This window comes from Pelodiscus sinensis, chromosome 3 (genome assembly GCF_052426305.1).
Source record: "Pelodiscus sinensis isolate ZL-2025 chromosome 3, ASM5242630v1, whole genome shotgun sequence".
NCBI lineage: Eukaryota > Metazoa > Chordata > Testudines > Trionychidae > Pelodiscus > Pelodiscus sinensis.
Genome location: NC_143054.1, coordinates 67873848 through 67895126, shown reverse-complemented (window position 1 = coordinate 67895126; position 21279 = coordinate 67873848).

Below are 21279 nucleotides of genomic sequence, written 5' to 3'. Positions count from 1 at the left end.
AAGACCCACCTGGTCCATAACAATGTTTTTTCTGCAAATCCATATTAAAAGCTGTATTAAATCAATTGTTATACAGTTAAATCTCTCTCTCTCTCTCTCTCGATGGGTCTCTCTAGAGAGAGAGAGAGGCACAAAATAAACTTAATTTTTTTATTTATTCAGTGTGAAATTTTGGTGGTGCTGATGCACTATTCTGTCAAGATGTGGGGGTATGTTTGACAAGCATACACCAGTGACAAATTCATTGTTCCTCCTGGTTTGGAACTTTATTTTCATTGATGCCCTGGCTGATCCAGCTTCACATAAGTAGGTGGCACTAAAGGGAGTCAACGCTGCAGAAGCAGGAGTAATGTATATATCAGAACACTCAGACCAAAATGTCTCACTCAGTGTTTATTTGAACCTGATTCTGTGGGAGCTGTCTGACAAAATGTCAGTGAGCTCTTCTAACAAGTTTGAAAAAGCATCAGATGGAAGTTTAGCTTCAATGTTCTCAATAAAGGGGCTTGTAGTACTGTTGTGTAGCAGCTTACTGTGTTATAATTTTGGAAAACTAAGCATTACATTTGTTAAGAAGACCAAAAGGATTCAGCGCTACCTGAGGCTTTCTTATGTCAAAGTCAATGTTTTGTTCCTGATTGAAAGAATGTAAGAGTTCAAACATATCACTAGTGCCCCCACAGATAAAATGTCAAAATTGTATTTTTCTTTTAAACGCTTTACTACTTTCACAATGGGCAATAAAATTAGTGTTCCCACCTTGAATAGTTTTATTTATCTTATTCATTTCACTGAATATATCTGTGAGGTAGCCCAGGGTTGCCAGCCACATGCCATCTTTCAGCACTTTGGCAAATTCGGTATTCTTATCAATTAAGAAAAATACATAATTCTTTCTAGAGATTAAATATACTGGCAAGCATTCACCCTCTCACCTTTGTATGCAGGAAAATACAAGTGCTCTGAACTCAACTCCTCACAAAGTGCAACAAAACACGTGGACTTAGTTGCTATGAATTTAACAAAATGAACAAGTGTTACTACTTATTCAGAATTCTGTGAAGACCTAGTTCAATATCTTTTGCAGCAAGCGTTTCTCAGTGTAAAAAGTGGTCTGTCAAGATAGTGTGAGATGCAACTGCTTTTGTTTTTTTAGAATGGTTTCTGGTCACTGCAGCAGCTCCATCAGACCAGACCCCAGGGAAAATAGTCCAGCTGATATTTACTCAAATCATAAAAAAAATCAGTTCGAAAATATTGTCTGACTTTGTTATTGTCTTGAGCTCTTAAAGCACAAAGTCTTCCTTTATTTTCTTATTCTACACATATTGAAAAAGACAAGTGATTTTTTGGAAGTGTCTGTGGATTCATCTAATTGTACAGCAAAAGCATTGTCATGCAGCTGATCGATACACTGAGAAACTACGTTTTCTGACAGAAATGATCCACCATTTGACAATGTCATTTGACATCAGTGTTTTCGTCAGTACCTTGGCCTTTTCCTCTCCAAACATTTCCTTTGTCATTACAATAACATGGCATTATCAAAATCTCAGCAATCATATGTGATTTTTTTTGTTTTAGCAATTTTCTGTGCCACTTTGTAGGATGACCTTAAAAGCTATTTATTTGTAGTAGTTGTGAATTTCAGTACTTCTGTAGCACCAAGCAGTTCCTTGGCCTTTTGCTCAAAAAAATGGTGCTTATCCTTGCAGTTGTCATATATTGTAATTAAATGCCTTTGTAATTTGGAGATTTTCCAGCATTTATTGGACAGTACTTGTGCGCAAAATACACACTGAGGCTGAGGTGTATCTCTCTACTTCTGGAACACATAAAACCAAAATTCAAATAACTTTCTTCGTATTGCCTATGTTTTGTGAAGTTAATAGCAGCTTTCCTACTCATATCACCTCGATGTTGTTTAGCCATTATGGCATTTGAACTTGTTGAAAGAATCAGTATGCTCACTCTGTAGTTTGTTATTTTGAAGTGATCTTCAAATTAAAAATGTACATATATTGTTTACATTTACATTTTTTCCCAAAAATGTGCTGTATAACTTGTCCTGATTATGGTGTCAGACTCAGGGCCGAGTGCAGAAACCAATAAGTGGAAAGTCTCTGGGGGCACAGCCAGATAGGGCCAGAAGGCATTGAGATGGATATACAGGCTGGGAGACCCAGTCTGAGTCTGACCTTCTAGGTATGAAGCTGGAGCTTGAGCTTCAGATCCACTGTAGGGTTGAGCTTCAGCCCACAGGGCACAGCACTCTGGGCTTCAGCCCATAGCTAGATGCAAACCTGTGGCTCCCTACTTTATCTCCACAGTGTCATTGGGTCTCCTCCTCACCCCAGCCCTCATTCTTGCATCCTCCACATTCCCAGCCCCCTGCCCTGAGCCCTTCCTCAATCATCCTGACTACTGCACCATCTATTCTGCCAGTCTCCTGCTCCCCCCGCCCCACATCCTCAAGGCCCTGCCCTGATTCCTACACTCCTACTCTCCCCCCCTCCCCCACACACACCCTGACAATTCCCTGTCCTGAAGGACCTGGGCAATGCCAGATAATTCTTCTAGTTCTTTAATAACCAAGTCTCATATCAGCTACTCCATTATCTTGCCTGAGATTGAGGTCATAGAAATAGATCTACCATTATACAGGTCATCCCATTTACCCTTTTAAAATATTGGCACAACACTAGCTTTTCCCCAGTCTTCTGGAACTTCCCAAGTGTTCCAAGACTTATTGAAAATCAGCATTAACAATCCAGCCAGTCCTTCAGCTAGCTCTTTTAAGATTCTTGGCTGCAAGTTAGATGGATCTGCTGACTTAAAAATGTCTAACTCTAGTAACTGTTGTTGAACATCTTCCAGAGATACTAGTGGAATGGAAAGAATATTATTGTATGATATGACTACATCATCTGTTTTTCCCCCCAGATACAGACCAGAAATGTTTTTGAACACATCTGTCTTTTTTTACCATTAATACTGGTAATCTTATAATGAGCCAATTCTACAGTTAGGATTTTCCTTGTTCCTTTAAAAAACCCTTCTCTCTGAAGGCCATAGATGTCTTCTTTTGTCCCTTTGTTTCCTTATATATATTTTTTACAATTCCTAGCTTGATTTATATTAATTATTACTGTATCAACTTTAATTTTTTCCCAAGTGTTGCATGCATAATTATTTTATAGCTGCAATCACTTTACCTCTAAACCAGACTGTTAATTTTTAAACTTTGTTGTATTGATTCTTTTTTGGGTACCTCCTTTGTGTGTGTGTGTGTGTGTGTGTGTGTGTGTGTGTGTGTGTGTGTGTGTGTGATTAACTTCTTCCCAGCTGGTTTTGCTCCTAGTAGTCTCCAGGTTTGCAAAATTGTCTCATCTAAAGCACCGTATTTTATAATGTATCTGGAGATTATTCTGTTTGCACATTATAAATGTAATCAGATCATGATTCCACGTACATAAGTTATCATTATTTTGTAGTTCTATGACCAGTCCTTCATTATCTTTAAGGATGACAACTAACCTATACTACTTACCTATCCAGCAGTTCACATCTACACTTTTCATATTAATAATAGTACAATATCAGTTTTACTGTGCAGTGGAGGTAAAGTATACGTATGAGGCAAAATCTTCATAAGAAGAGAAATATGTTTAATAAGAAGAAATACTCATAGATGGACTACTACAGCAACACAAAGGAAGAAAATTACTCAGGAAAAGAAAAAATAACTTGTTCACTTGAGAAAAAATAATAAAGAACTTATAGTGAAGGCTTTGTCTGTATAATACCATAAGTGTCATTTCTGCAGAGTGAGTTTTCTAGATGAAGGGCACTTTAAAGTCATATATTCAGCCCCCTTGTCTGTTATAACAGTAACATTTAGCACTCCAGAATCAATGATCTGCACCACAAATCATGGTCATGGGTATGAAAAGATAAACTGATGCAGAAGCTAATGCACTGTTACTGGAAAGAACAATGTTGATACAAAGTAACGGGTTTTTTAGGGTGGATTTTTGGTATCTTATCTACTACCTATTGTTTCTGCATGAAAGCTATGTAATTTTACATTACATGGCTCTTGATGCAGTAGTCATGTGGACTGAAGGTCTGAGTAGATGTTGCCAACTATTGAGTTGCTTTAGCATTTCTAACAGTGCATATGCTGCAAATGTTTTAACTGTTCATACGTTTGATATAGATGCACAGTGTTTGGTGTGCACATGAAAATCAAATTTGTAGGTGTATATACAGATCCCTGAGCTCTGTTCACTCATTTGTCATTTCATATATACAAATTAGGTGTACACAATTTGAGTGAACACTTCAAAATGTTTATTTGCTTAACTTCCTTTGTATTTCACCATTTGTGTTTGCGGCATGTCTACACTCAGGGCTGGATTACCCAATAGGCAGACTAAGCATGTGCTTAGGGCACCAGCAAAGCAGAGGCACCAAAAAAAGTGAGATTTTACAGTATAGTATTGTTTTAATTTTGAATTACATATGGGGGGGCACTATAATCTTTTCAGTGCTTAGGGCTTCTAAAGGTCTTAATCCTGTCCTGTGTTTGCCTGTCCTCTAACCTTCTCTTTTTAAAAAAATCCATTAATTAACAGAATTCACTTCTCAAAAGGGGATGGAGTTTAAATGCCCTACTGTCAGGGTGCACGTCCCCACCGTGCCTCAGTGCCCCCTGACTGTCCTCATCTAGCCCCTCTCAGGGCAAGTTACAGTCTGTACGGGTTGCTTATCATTGGCATTGGGGTTATCTCTACTGCCCCACTTACCTAGGTTGCCTTGTGATCCACCTCCCAACCCGGGCCCTTGCCTCGAGCCCCTAGCCAGGGGGAGTCTTGGCTGGCCCTCTCCCAGCCCTAGCTGGCTATCCCCAGCTGGTCTTCCTCCTGGGAGCTCCTGCTTCCTCTGCAGTCAGCCCTTCACTGGCTCCCTCCTAAGTGAACTGTGCTTCTCTATATAGCCACCAGCTGGGCCCTCACTCGCCCTAACGGCTTCAGCTGCCTCTCCAAGCCAAATGTGCTGCACTAGATAGCTGCCAGCTGGGCTCTCACTAGCCCTAACAGCTTCAGCTTGCCTCTCTGTTCCCAGCCCCGGCTCAGGGCCTGAGTCCTGGTCTTAAAGGGCCAGTGCAGGGCAGGCGCCCTGTCACACCTACCATAAAAAAAGCCTCATGAATGATAAGCACTGTTCTTCCCTTGCTCCTTTCTTGTTGTGAAGGGAAACAAAACTATTTGAGGGGAAAACAGCTGTTGAAGGGGTTCACCATATACTGGGACAGGTAGTATGACTAGTAAGGAAGGGGCAGCTGAGAAGCTGAATCAAGGTTCTGTCTACTCTTCGTAGTCTTGCTTGCAGGAGAAACTATCTAGAGATCAACAGTTTTACTCCATACCAGCCCTAGACCAAGGCAAACACCAGTCCTTACTCTGGTAAAGCTCCCACTGTTTTCATATAATCATAGAATACTAGGACTTGAAGGAACCTCGAGAAGTCATTGAGTCCAGTCCCCTGCCCTCATGGCAGGACCAAATACTGTCTAGACCATCCCTGATAGGAATTATCCAACCTACTCTTAAATATCTCCAGAGATGGAGATTCCACAACCTCCCTGGGCAATTTATTCTAGTGTTTAACCACCCTGACAGTTAGGAACTTTTTCCTAATGTCCAACCTAAGCCTCCCTTGCTGCAGTTTAGGCCCATTGCTTCTTGTTCTATCCCCAGAGGCCAAGATGAACAAGTTTTCTCCCTCCTCCTTATGATACCCTTTTAGATACCTGAAAATTACTATCATGTCCCCCCTCAATCTTCTCTTTTCTAAACTAAACAAACGTAATTCCTTCAGCCTTCCCTCATAGGTCATGTTTTCTAGACCGTTAATCGTTCTCGTTGCTCTTCTCTGGACCCTCTCCAATTTCTCCACATCTTTCTTGAAATGCGGTGCCCAGAACTGTATACAATACTCCAATTGAGGTCTAACCAGTGCAGAGTAGAGCGGAAGAATGACTTCTCGTGTCTTGCTTACAACACACCTGTTAATGCATCCCAGAATCATGTTTGCTGTCTTTGCAACAGCATCACACTGCTGACTCATATTCAACTTGTGGTCCACTATAACCTTTAGATCCCTTTCTGCTGTACTCCTTTCCAGACAGTCACTTCCCATTCTGTATGTACGAAACTGATTGTTCCTTCCTAAGTGGAGCACTTCACATTTCTCTTTATTAAACTTCATCCTATTTACCTCAAACCATTTCTCCAATTTGTCCAGGTCATTTTGAATTATGACCCTATCCTCCAGATTAGTCGCAACCCCTCCCAGTTTGGTATCATCTGCAAACTTAATAAGTGTAATTTCTATACCAATATCTAAATCGTTGCTGAAGATATTGAACAGAGCCGGTCCCAAAACAGATCCCTGCGGAACCCCACTTATTATGCTTTTCCAGCAGGATTGTGAACCATTAATAACTACTCTCTGAGTACGGTTTTCCAGCCAGTTATGCACAAACATTATTGTAGCCCCATCTAAGTTGTATTTACCTAGTTTATTGATAAGAATATCATGCGAGACCGTATCAAACGCCTTACTAAAGTCTAGGTATACCACATCCACCGCTTCTCCCTTATTCACAAGACTTGTTATCCTATTAAAGAAAGCTATCAGATTGGTTTGACATGATTTGTTCTTTACAAATCCATGCTGGCTGTACCCTATCACCTTGCCACTTTCCAAGTGTTTACAGATGATTTCCTTAATTACTTGCTTCATTATCTTCCCTGGCACAGAAGTTAAACTAACTGGTCTGTAGTTTCCTGGGTTGTTCTTATTTCCCTTTTTATAGATGGGCACTATATTTGCCCTTTTCCAGTCTTCTGGAATCTCTTCTGTCTCCCATGATTTTCCAAAGATGATAGCTAGAGGCTCAGATACCTCTTCTATCAGGTCCTTGAGTATTCTAGGATGCATTTTGTTAGGCCCTGGTCCTTTTTTATTTTTAGATCATGCAACGTCTTGTGGTTAAGCCAAGGCGGTCTTTTGACATATTTTCTATCTTTCCGACACATCGGAATAGCTTGCTTTTGGGCCCTTAACAATGTCCCTTTGAAAAACTGCCAACTCTCCTCAGTTGTTTTTCCCCTCAGTCTCGATTCCCATGGGACCTTACCTATCAGCTCTCTGAGCTTACCAAAATCCACCTTCCTGAAATCCATTGTCTCTATTTTGCTGTACTCTCTTCTACCGTTCCTTAGAATTGTGAACTCTATGGCTGTGTCTACACTGGGGTACTTATTCTGGAAAATCAGCCGCTTTTCTGGAATAAGCTGCGAGCTGTCTACACTGGCCCTTGAATTTCCAGAAAAGCAACGACGCTCTACTGTACAAAATCAGCCGCTATTCTGGAAAAACTATTCTGCTCCCGCTCAGGCATAAGTCCTTATTCTGGAACACTGTTCCGGAAAAGGGCCAGTGTAGACAGCCCAGTAGTCTTTTCTGGAAAAAAGCCCCGATCGCGAAAATGGCGATCGGGGCTCTTTTCCGGAAAAGCGCGTCTACATTGGTCACAGACGCTTTTCTGGAAAAAGGGCTTTTCCGGAAAAGCAGCCTGCCAATGTAGACACTCCTTTTCTGGAAAAACTGAAAATGGAATAGTATTCCGTTTTAAGCAGTTCTGGAAATTCATGCCAGTGTAGACACAGTCTATGATTTCATGATCACTTTCACCCAAGCTGCCTTCCACTTTCAAATTCTCAACTAGTTCCTCCCTATTTGTTAGGATCAAATCTAGAACAGTTTCCCCACTGGTAGCTTTTTCAACCTTCTGGAACAAAAAGTTGTCTCCAATGCAGTCCAATAACTAATTGGATAGTCTGTGTTATTTTCCCAACATATATCTCGATAGTTGAAGTCCTCCATCACCACCAAATCTTGGGCTTTGGATGATTTTATTAGTTGTTTAAAAAAAGCCTCATCCACTTCTTCCACCTGGGTAGGTGGCCTGTAGTAGACTCCTAGCATGACATCACCTTTGTTTTTAATCCCTTTTAGCCTAACTCAGATACCTTCAACATTTCCGTCTCCTATGCCCACCTCCACCTCACTCCAAGTGTGTTCATTTTAATGTATAAAGCAACACCTTCTCCCTTTTTCCCCTGTCTATCCTTCCTGAGCAAGGTGTACCCTTCTATACAAACATTCCAATCACGTGAATTATCCCACCAAGTTTCTGTGATGCCAACAATGTCATAATTGTACTTATTTATTATCACTTCTATGTCTTCCTGCTTATTTCCCATACTACTCGCTTTTGTATATAGGCATCTAAGATCCTGATTTGACCTTGCCTCCCAGTTTTGCCCTGACCCTCCTTTCTTTCTGCCATTGTAGCCCATGCTCCCTCCCATTTCTGACCCATCACCCAGGTCCCCATGTTCTCCACTTACCTGTGGGCTTTCCTCACCTGTCCCCATCGAACCTAGTTTAAAGCACTCCTCACTAGGTTAGCCATTCTGTGTCCAAACAGGATCTTCCCCCTCCTCGAAAGGTGGACGCCATCCCTGCTTAGCAGTCCTTCTTGGAATAGCATCCCATGGTCGAGGAAGCCAAAGCCCTCCTTGTGACACCATCTTCTCAGCCAGGCATTCACCTCCAGGATGCACCTGTCTCTGCCTGGGCCCCTACCTTCAACAGGAAGGATCAAAGAGAATACCACCTGCGCTCCAAACTCCTTCACCCGTACTCCCAGAGCCCTGTAGTCACTCTTGATCTGCTCAGTGTCACACCTCACAGTATTATTAGTGTCCACGTGGATGAGTTGCATGGGGTAGTAGTCAGAGGGATGGATAATCCTCAACAATGCCTCCATAACAGCTCAGATACAGGCCCCCGGCAGACAGCATACCTCCCGGGATGAAATGTCAGGGCGACATATGGGCCCTTCTGTCCCCCTCAGAAGAGTGTCTCTGACCACCACTACTCTACATTTCCTATTCGCAGTGCTGGCAGCAGACCTCCCAGCCTTGAGGGTACGGGGCTTATCTTCTTCCTGTGTAGGGGGTGATTTCTTATCTCCTGTATAAAGAAGAGCATAACGGTTTTCTAGTACCACGGCAGGAGGGTTCGGAGCAGGGGTGGAGCAGTGCCTGCTGCCAGAAGTAACCAGCTGCCACTGTCTACCCTGAGCCATCTCCTTCTCCACAAGTGGTGTGTCCACAGTCCTGTATACTGTATAAAATAATTTCGAAAGAACGCGGCTTGAGTCTGGACGCAGGGGAAGTTTTTTCGGGAAAAGGCTACTTTTCCCAAAAAAACCCCTGAGTCTGGATACAGCCTAACTGTAGGTTAACTTACTCCTTAGAGGAAAAAAACTAGTGATGTGGCATTTTCATACAGGTACATCAGAAAGTAGTATTAGCCTCTCCTATTCCTAATGATGTTTCAGTTAAAACCACATTTCTTAAGAGTTTTCTCAGATAAGTGTGTCTCAGTTAAAGACAGAGAGCAAATTCCTCCATATCTATCAATGTCAATGGGAGTTCCCTGTTCATTAACAAAGCAATCCTTAATTTTAATTAAGGGCAGATGTCTTCAGCTAAGATCTCTAGAGTTCAAAACAGTTGAGTTAGGATGACCTCAGTTATAGCTGTTGGTTCTCGGTTCGGTAAAATGGCAGGGGTCCGAGAGGCTTAACGCCAAATACCCAGCGAAATCACCGAATGATGGCAAGACAACACGTTTTAACAAAGAAGGAATGATTTATTAAACTGAACAACTTAAAATGAGCAATTACCCAATATTTACCACAAAACAATTGATCCACAACAATTTTTAAAATTCTACCTAAGTTACAGCTAAGTCAAATATATACACATTTCAAAAACTGTTTCTTTAAACACACTGACAATAGCAAAGGTAAAAGTTACAACTGAGCAATATATTTTCTAACCTGTCTCTTTTAAACCACTTAAAAACAGTGAGGGTAAATTAAATACTTACAAACTCAGCAACAACAACAGCACAAAGACATACAAGGAATCAGAGCATACTTGAGATTCGTACACCCCTTTTATATTCGGTGGGTGGGAGGTGGTATTTGGGTGATCAGTCCTAAGCCAGACTCAGATTCTGTCTTCCAATATTCGGGAGTCCTCCTCTAGCTTAAGGCTCAGGGGTTTTTATGTTATTGCTTATTACCATATTTGGTATTGTTTGTGCTCTGGGAGTGGCATGGGTGTGGTCTGGGTGTGGTGTGATGCCCATGTATGGTGTTGAGTGCTGGACTCTGGCAAGCTCCATTTTATTGGTAGATAAGCCTTGTTGCTATCCATGTGAGGTGGTGAGGTTGTTGAGGTAGATCTCAGCTATGCGCAGGAGGCCTGGCCAAGGGAACCCATACTTGACAATAGCTGCCCCAGCTCCCAAGTTAAAGATGATTCTATTAGAGAACCCAGGTCCTTATACTTCCTCAGACAACACAATCTCTATTAAAGCCAATGGAAGACATTGATATCCTGCAGGGAGTAACAGACCTCCTGAGGTTAGGAATCCTCAATTAACAGTGTCTCAGTTAAGCCTGCTTCTCTCTCAGAAGTGCCAGTTACAAGTGGATGCTAAAGTGAGTTAGGAGAACTCAGGTGCCTCTTCAGGAATTTGCTTTAACAGTGCTGAAATGGAGCAAAAGCAATTTAACAGCTGTGAGGAAGTTTTAAAGAGATTTCACAGTGGGGGAGCTTTTCTTTCTTGCTCTCTCTTTTTTTTAAACATTGATGCTTATGTTATTTATGCTAGTTTAAAATGCACAAGATATACACCAGACTAACACAGCTACATTTCTATTACTATTCAAGATATACAGTGTAATTCATTTAGTAAGATTCAAGGTTAGATTGTGTTTTTAAGCATAGCCCTGAACAAGTAGGTACACAAGATGCACCAACCCTGGAGTATCTTTGTGGGCATAGTAACACTGAAACATTTGAATTATACTTGTCCTATTTCTTATTTGCTGCAGAGGACAGTAGTTAAGGGCTTGGCTACACTGCCACTTTACTGCATTGTAACTTTACTGCATTATAACAAGTTACAGTGTTGTAACTTGAAAAAACCCACCTTCTGAGCGTCTCAAGTTACAACACTGCATAGGACCAGTGTAAATGCTCTTCCAGCACTGTTAGCTACTTCCCTCATAGAGGTGGTTTATCTACCTCTCAGTGCTGGTGCCATGTCCACACTGCCATGATAAAGCATGGCTATGCCTGTGCTTTAAACTTAGAAATGTAAACAAAACCTGACAGCCTATACCAGAAGTAACTCAGTAACCCCCATCCCAGCATATGCTTAGCTGAACTGAACAGCAAATAAGACAGAGGTAGAGGTAGAGTAGAGCCGCCTGCCATTCTGAATCATCTCCTCTCTGAGGAGGCAGGAAGTAGCTCTGCATACCTGGATCTAAGATCAAAGTTGCTCTCAGAGGAATTAAGGGCTGCCTGGGGCATTACAGCTTCCTTGCTTGGGCATATAGCTAGGGTTACAAGGTGACGGGTTTTGAACCGGACAGTCCAGTATTTTAGCTTTCTCTTTCGGAAACCAATTGAGAAAATATAAATGAGAAAATATACATGTCCAGTATTTTCTAAATAAGATGTAATGTAGATTGTGATGTAATGTCAAATGTGTCTGGTATTTTTGTTGAAACCATCTGGCAACCATACATGTAGCCCAAGTCACTGTTCAGATCTTAGCCCTTTACTGGTAGTATTTGCAATGGCCTGGACAGCCTGGGGATAAGCTGACCTGAATACAAAATAAGCCTCACCTAAGAGGAATCAGGGGATTCATATGTAAAAAGGGAACAGTTGGTGGGGTGGAGCTGGGAAGAGTGCAGGTATTAAAAAGGCTCCTGCTATTCCCTGACTCAGTAGGAGGTTGAAGGGGAGAACTAGAGCAGGAAAGGGAGTTAAGAGCAGGGAGCCTTGAGAGAGACTGTGGCTTATTAATGAAGAGGCTTGAAGGGGGAATAAATAAGTAAGATAGGAAGTGGCCCAGGAGATAATATGAAGAGAAGCTCCAGCCTAGTTGAGCAGTACAGAACCCTGGGCTGGTAGCTGGAGTTGAGGTTGGGATTGGGTTTCCCATACCCATCCCAAGGAGAGGACATATATAAGCTCTTCACACAGGTACATGAGCCCAGCAGGACTGTGGACAGAAGTGAGGACTAGCTGAAGAGTGTGGAAGTGTTTTTGTTTCTGATAAGGGCAATTGAGGAAGTTGGTTTTGTCAGTTGAGATGCTGGAAGGGGCAGACTAAAGGCTGTGATTAGGTCAGAGGGCTGAGTTCCCTGACAGAGAAAGCTGCATGATTATCAACAGGGGCTGCTAGTTCACTGAGGTAACTGCTACCCCATTCTGGTCACAAGCCCTCCCCCTCCCCAGCAGTATGTGCATGCTGTTAGTGTCATTAAAACTTTTGATATATTTTCTTCAAATTACTGATGTTAAAAATAAGCTTCCATTTTGTTGTTAGCATAAGTAGCAATTCAGATTTTGTAGCATTTTTCAATGATCTGTTCAACCTACAAATAAGGACAAGTCAAGGGTTAGTATAGCAGAATTTCATGTTAATAACATGGGTTTGACTGATCACTGGTTCACTTATTTAAATCAGGTATTCCTTTAAATCAGGTATTATCCAAAGGTACCAGCAACAGAGTGGGTAAAGTGTGATAATGTAAGCATTGTCCATTATGAAAACCTTTCAGGTGAGCTTGTGTCATACCTTAGGCACAATAGTTAAACATTAGTCTGAAGGCTGAGGAAGCAGAAGTATTATGCATTTACTATCTCAGGGTATGTCTACACTACAGCGCTAATTCGAACTAGCCTAGTTCGAATTAGTTAATTCGAACTAAGCTAATTCGAAATAACGCATCTAGAACTAAAAACTAGTTCGAATTAGCGTTTTGCTAATTCGAACTAGCACGTCCACATTAAGTGGACCCTGAAGCGGGGTTAAGGATGGCCGGAAGCAGTGCCGGCAGGGCATCAGAGGAGGACTTAGAGCGTGGAGATGCTGTCTCAGGCTAGCCGAGGGCTGTGCTTAAAGGGTCCCGACCCCCACCCTGGACAGACAGTTTTCAGGGGTGCCCCGCTTGCAAAGCAGTCCTGGCTTGGAGTGCCCTGAGTGCCCACACTGGGCACATCACAGCACTCGGCCATCAGCCCGGCTGCACTTGCCGCAGGCTGCCATCTGGGGAGAAGGGGCAATTGGGGGGCTGCAGGAGAGCTTCCACCCCCAGAAGCCCACAGAGCCAGCCCAGTCCTCCCCATCGGGGGCTCGTGCCCCATTCCTCCCTCACCTCCTTCCACTTACCCTTCCCTAGCCCATCTTCATGATGTACAAAATAAAGATAACGTGTCTTCCAAAATGGAATCTGTCTTTATTGAACAAAACTGGGGGAGACTGGGAAAAGGAGGTGGGAGAGGGGAAGAGAGAGGCTGGGAGAGGGGAGGGCAACTAAAATGATCAGGGGTTGGGAACAGGTCCCATATGAAGAGAGGCTAAAGAGACTGGGACTTTTCAGCTTAGAAAAGAGGAGACAGAGGGGGGACAGGATAGAGGTCTCTAAAAGCAGGAGTTGGGTGGAGACGGTGCATACAGAAAAGTTCTTCATTAGTTCCCATAAAGAAGGCTAGAGGACACCAAAGGAAAGGAATGGGTAGCAGGCTTGAAACTAGTAACAGAAAGTTGTTCTTCACAAAGCAAAGAGTCAACCTGTGGAACTCCTTGCTGCAGGAGGCTGTGAAGGCTAGAACTGGAACAGAGTTTAAAGGGAAGTGAGATCAAGTCATGGAGGTTGGGTCCATGGAGTGGTATTAGCCAGGGGGTAGGAGTGGTGTCCCTGCCCAAGGTTTGTGGAAGGCTGGAGAGAGATGGCACGAGACAAATGGCTTGGTCACTGTCTTTGGTCCATCCCCTCCAGGGTCCCTAGGGTTGGCCGCTGTCGGCAGACAGGCTACGGGGCTAGATGGACCTTTGGTCTGACCCAGGACGGCCATTGTAAGCTCAGGGCTCAGGGTCGGGGGTCTCAGTAGACCCCCTTGATTCTCTTGCACACCTGCTCCTGGGTGGCCAGGCTGGCAGCTATCCTGCCCAAGCCGGCCACTTTCCTGTGCCTAGTGCGGACATTGTGGACGAGGTCCACGATTTCCGCACTAGCCCAGGCGGGTGCCCACCTCTTGCGGTCCCGGGCAAGCTCCCGGGAGCCGCCAGCCTGATCCCGGGAAGAGGGGGAGAGCTGGGGGGCATCGGGTGGGTGGCTCGATCTGTGCCAGGTGCAGGGTCTGCTGGCTGGATGCTGGCAGGCTTGCAACTGGCACGGGCACCATAGCCAACCCGTGCCCCTTTAAGGGGTCCGGGGCCTGGAGGGGGGCAGACGAGTTTCCCTGGTGTTGGCCAGAGTGGCCACCAGGGAAACCTGGGGAGGGCTAGCCTCCCACTAGTTCGAATTAAGGGTCTACACAGCCCTTAATTTGAACTAGCTAGTTCAAACTAGGCTTAATCCTCGTGGAATGAGGATTACCTAGTTCAAACTAAGCACTCCGTTAGTTTGAATTAAATTCGAACTAACGGAGCGCTAGTGTAGCACCTATGAAAGTTAGTTCAAACTAACTTTGTAGTGTAGACGTAGCCTCGGAGCCATTCTGCTAGCCTTGAAAATTTGTTAATGAACATATTTTTAAATATGAATTTGGTACCTCACATGGAAATATTTTAACACCTTTGAAATCACCTGTGAATTATGACTGGAGTCTAAGTTTGACAGGATCAGCTAATCTTTTTTTTTTCTTTTTTGAACATGGTTCTGCATTAGATGCAAAATCATGCTCGCTTGTTTTCAAAGGTGAATACATTCCCTGGTCTAGACAGTGCTATTGTGGACAAAAATACTAGTACACCACTGAGTTACACTGGAGCGTGCTAACAGAACATCTTAAAAAACTCTAATGTTATCAGAATTTAGATTTAGAATTTAGCTGTCAAACAATCAGTATCCATAAAACAAACTGCATATATTCAGCAATTTAGAAAATAATCTGTCATGTAATCTGATTTCAGAACATGTGCACTTACAAAGCTGGAACTCTGCATTCTATTCCGAAAGTAACAGAAAAGGATCAAGAACATATTCTATATTTTTATTGTGAGAGGGGTTTTACAAAGAAACAAATTAGGTGACCTGTTATTCTCACATTATGTGCCAGTAAGATCAATGAGCAATCAATTAATCAAGCAGAGAATAGATTAGAAACATCTTCTAGGTACTTTTGTTAATTTATGAACCTAAAGAAAATGTTACTCTCCTTACTTCAGGAGGCTATGAGATCTGTTATCAGGAGACTATTAACTCTTATTCCACATACTAAAAAACCAAAATGAAACTATATCTGAAACCATTGTCACTACTTTAGACTAAAAATATATCTTTTAAGTAGTCAGAATGTTGGGACAGTCAGAAGGCAAATGTACAGACATGCACACAATATTAATAAATTATCTTACTCTACTTCAGTTATGATTGGCCAGATTCCGAGCTCTTGACTCCAGTGAAATAAATGAAACTACACCAATATAATATTAGCACAAAGGTATTAGAATAAAATCCAATAGGTTTAGGTACTTCCAAATATCACTTTTTTAAAAAGATACATGTTCATTAGTAAAACCAGTACAGGTTAGGCACAGGTTCCCTGAAAGAGTCACCAGTGGTAATCTAACCATTTATATATTGAGTTCCTTTTTTCAAAAAAGAGACACAATGAAATAAAGAAGAGACAATGCAGTATTTAAAAACACTACAGAGACTTGCTGAAAAAAGGGAATTTTCTGTTACATATATTTTAAAGGATTTCTGAAATGAACCCAAGGTTCTGGAGGAAATAACAGAAAAGTGAATGAACTTATAAAATGGAAGAATGACAGACAGGAATTTAAAAAATTCAAAAGCAGGAAGTTATCATGACCAGATGGTCTAACAATAGATTTCTATGGAGCCATGGCACTTAATCTAGTACAGCAATGCTAAATATGTAAAATTAATTGAAAGGGTTTTTATGCTTTAAGCAGTAATTTTCGCCAACAACCAGAAGGTTTCAAAAAGGCATCAGCCCAAAAATGACTGGCATCAACTGTGATTCTTTGTTGTGTGAGTGATTCCAATTGATGGCAAATGAACTACAATAATTTTCAAGAGATCCATCTCTTCATGGATTCCAAATCCTTGACTGAATGAGTCAGTGTTTACTCTTGTCTAGGGTTATGTCTAGACTGCATCCCTCTGTCGGCAGAGGGATGCAGATTAGGAAGGTCGACATTGCAAATGAAGCAGTGATTTAAATATCCCGTGCTTAATTTGCATAAAATGGCCACCGTTTTTGTGGACTCAGCATTTTGTTGGCAAAAAGAGGCAGTTTAGAGGGGGATCTGTCGAGAATGAAAGCCTTTTTGACAGATCCTGTAAACCTCCTTGCAGGAGGCATAAGGGATCTGTCGAAAAAGACTTTCTTTCTCAACAGATCCCCCTCTAGACTGCCTCTTTTTGACGACCAACTGCTGAGTTGGCAAAAACGTTGGCCATTTTTATGCAAATTAAGCACGGGATATTTAAATCCCCACTTCATTTGCAATGTCGACCTGCCTAATCTGCATCCCTCTGCCGACAGAGGGATGCAGTCTAGACATACCCTACGAGTCTGAATGTGGATTTTCTCATGAAAAGCTCAAAGTTCTCAATAAGAACTTTCAGCAATGACCAGTCATGACATAGTAGTTGAAGAGTCTGTCAGAATTTCATTATAGACTCATTTTGTAGGACTTATTAACAATACAAATAATTAATTTCTAACTTAAAGATGGCAGATAAAAACTATTAGTGAGAAAACTGTTATTTTGCATAACTGTATCATATACTACTATTTTACACCTCTCCATAATGTATGTTGCAAATGTGGCACACACATTTTCTTGCCGAAACTGATTTAAATCTACAGCCATAACACTGTGGGATGAACTGTCACCAAATATAATGTGCAAAATGGTGTCAACCATGGTATGTACTTGAATTAGAGTCTTCCAAGGAAAACATGGGATGAAACGTAATAGGAGACTTGTTATTGATTTCAATTTACTTCAGTGGGCACAAGATTTCACTCCAGGCAATGAAGAAGAGACTGTTAATGCAGTATGAGATGCTCTTCATTGTAAATTAGAAGAAATGTCACATTAGAAGACTCTCTGATTCTAGAGAAACAATACTTTGGATGAGATTTAAATATGAGAAACTGACCACTCATGGGTATAAAATATTCCATGGAATTTTTCCCAAGAGATCTGGTATAAACCCTGGAATTCTGCCAATTCCAAGCAGGAAAATTACATTCTGCCTGTCTAAATTACCTAAATAATTTTAATATGATACAGTAATTTCTCAATTATTTCTTTATAAGATTTATATGATTGTGATGTGGCTGCCCATTTTAATGGATTTTATTCCATTCTATTCAGGTTTTTATGCAACATACATCTCTATCTAAGCACCTGCCAGAATTAAAAAGTTAATCAATCCCTCCACGATGATCTCTACCACCCGGGAGGACAGGAGGGGAGGAAGTGTATAGGTAGGTGGGTAAGGGTGTGATCCAAAGAGAAACATGGGAAGTTTTTGCAGTTTCTTTAACTTAATCCACATACTATGTGGTTTTCTCTAATAAAGCAAAGTTGGCTAAGTGCCCCTTGCCTTTGGTTTGTAATATATGGATGTTTGTGAAAATTTAGTTTATGACCTCACAATTTGAGGGAGGTTATCCCTTAAAAAATCCTTGTTTCCTACATAAGTGTGTGTCCCACTTGTGTTAGACATTCCATTGTCCCTGAGGTGTGGAGTTCTCATGGTCAATTTTTGTCTTCACCAGCAAACTAGCATTTTAGGTATCTTGGGCCCAGCCAATTTAATTCTTAGAAAAGCCATTCTTGCAAGACAACAGAAATTGAGTGGATTGAAGGGCAGTAGAATAAAGAGAAGGTATTTGAAACCCAAAGCTACACATTAATAAGCCTACAATCTTAAACCTTTCCATTAGATATGGAAAGTAGCAGTGCTGCAGTGTTCTCCTCCCCAATTTTGCATCCTGAACTAGGTCCCCAACCACCAACCCACACCCAGGGTCCCAGACATCTGCTCCAGAGGGTCCTAACTACCGGCCACACAGTCTCTGGGGGTCCTGATCACCATCCCTGCAGGCTCCACTGTCAGCCCCCAGAGTCCCGACTATCAGCCCCGCACCCAGGGCTTTGCAGCTGCCCCCAGTCTGGAGCAGTGGGGGAGGGGCACGGTTAAGGTAAGGCTGTGGGGGCTGCAACTCAGCATCTCCACCCTAAACATTGTTTCAGTTTCACTGCTTACAAAACTATAAAACAACCTCTGCTTTCCACGAGAGGCATTTCTCTTGCTGGTGATGGGAAATCAGTGGATGCTAGGGTTACTCAGCAACTTTGAAAGTCAGAATATGTCTATTTAAATTCCTACATGAGAATTTAGGAGTCTGATTTCATGCATCAAGATCTGAAAAAACACCTCTGCACATACTGGCTCTGTATCTTCTGGAATTAGGATGTCAGGAGGAGGGAAGATTATAGAATATGTTGTTGGTTATCTAGAATTTGTAGTATAGTTTACAAAACGTTGTATAAATATAAGAGTTTGTGAACTCCCTGCAAGATATTTATGTATGAGATTAGGGGGTTGTGTTAGTTAAAAGAAAAGGTTACTGAGCAGCTATTGGATATCACCTGAGATAAAGGGCCATATCCTCAATGGGTATAAATTGGCCAGATCCCCTGCAAACCAGGGAACATTGCCAGTTCGTACCAGTTGCGTATCAGATCCAAAGTGTCATATCCAAACATGATTCTAATTTTGATTTTAAAGTAACAGGGCCCACATTCTCAGTTTAGAATTTGTATATATTTTTTAAATTTTATACCTGAAAGAGAGATTAGACAGACTTTTAACCCACTGTCACTACCAGAAAATACATATGCTTAAGAAAACTTCTTTACAGAAAAATTCTTGCTGAAAATATTACACTATGTCAAAGAAATGTAATGTAAATGGTTAGATATTGGTAAAAGAGGAAAGGTGCTTCTGAGGAAAGAGGTAACTCTTCCTTCAAGACTTCAGCCAAATTTTTCAAATCAGGGAGCCAAAAGTAAACTCCTAAGATTCTAACTTAACGAAGCATAATTTATGGACAGACTGTTGACCAGTACAGAGTGCCATTTACTTCAAGGGGTCTCTGTAAAGACACAGAAATCCACCCATACACTCTTTGTCCAATAAGAATTTAAGATTAGTATTTTCAAATACCTAAAGAAGTTAGAAGCACAAATCCCATTAAAAGTAAAAATGCAACCCTAGCGCCACTTTTTTCCAAAGAGTTTTCTCAGCCTCTCTAAATCTATGTTTGCCCTCCCCTTTTAAAATGTTGGCCTTTATTACCAACACAAATTAAATCTTCTGAGGCCATCAAGGATTCACTGTAGCACCCATCATCATTGAATTATCACCATTGAAAATCTAAGAATTATCAATCACTGTGATTAAGGGCATTTCTACACTATAAGCTTACGTTTATGTTAAGTCTACTTACTGCCACTGTAGTAATTACTGAGATGGTTCATGTCCAGACTGCTCAGTTTCAGTCGGTGGTGTGCATCCTCATTAGGAGCATCACCATTAACATATGATGGGCAGTGGAGGTGGGGATGCTAAGGAGCCTGGCACCTTGCAGCTTTCCTCTAGGAGCCCGGTGGAGGCTTCCTGAGCTCTACCTACCTGCTAAGAACCTCCTTATATCTTACATTGACCTAATCATGTGATATTGACCAGAGCTAAGCTACCTGATCTGTCAGCTTAACTAATAATGCTGTTTTCTGATTTATGGACTCATGATTCATCTTAGATAGCAGCTCTTGGCATCCGCTAGCTCACTGATAAATTAATTTTGCTTAAGTCACCCATATAAAAGTAAGGAGTGTGCACAAACAGACCAAGTTTCAATAAGTAAGTTTCTTAGAAAATAAAAATAAAAATGACCAGGAGTCACAAGTTTCAGAGACAGTCTATTGATCTGATTTCCAAAATTCAAGGGCATTCTGATCCTGTGTGTTAGTCTGTCTCCTGAAAAAAGAAATCAGTACACTATTGGGAAAAAATGTATGTTAGAAATATCTGCTGCCCTTATGAGTTCAGGTTGGGCTTCTCTGGTCTGACATCATCAGGATCTCACCGGTCCCGAACAAGAGAATTTGCTAGACCAGGGGAGGTCTCCCAAGCCTGACACCCACTGTTGGCAGGCTGCCCCAGCAGGCAACCCTTCCTCATCCCCTGCCCCCTCCCCCCCCCGCCCCGCATCCTGGCTGGGCTGCTTGCCCAGCCACTGTTGGCTTTCTTAACAACACAGGCTCTAGCTTCTGCTATGGGGCTCTGTTCCTCTGCAGCCGGGAGCAGCTGTGGGGCTGGGGTTTTGACCTCAGCCCCACAGCCCCAGCAGTGTGCCTGCACCACTGGGGAAGCTGCAGGGCTCTGGTCCTGTGCTCCTGGGGCCTTCTGGAGGGCTCTGGTCCCAGTCCCATGCTGCCCCCAGCCTGGCGGCTGCCTCTGATATCCCACCCAGCTGGCCCTCCTGCCCTTAAGCTCCCAGGCTCTCCGGTCCAGGAGCAAGCTGTGGTCCTGCCAGCTGCTGGACCAGAGAGGGCCAGATTTTGGAGGTGCAACCTGTAGTTAGGAAATATATGATTCAGAAGAACTGTTATGATTACTTTCGCTTTTACCTGGTGGGGCATGACTAAGCTGAGTTTTCCTCTTGATTGCTTTCATCTGGTTTCTTTTACAGGATGGGGTACTCTGGGAAGTGGTTACCGTCAAAATGATTTGATGATTAATTTGCAGTTCATGCTGCATAATCAGCTGAACATGAGCTCTTATTATGACTCCGTGAGCAAAGGAACTAAAGAGATCCTGGAATGCATAAAGAGGGAAATCTCAAGTAAAGAGGTTGTTTTAACTACATTTTTGTCACTGGTGCAATAACTGCTGTAATACTGTGTCCAGTTCTAAGGCCCACAATTCAACAAGAAGGTTGATAAACTGGAGAGGATTCAGAGAAGAACTGTGAGAATCACAAT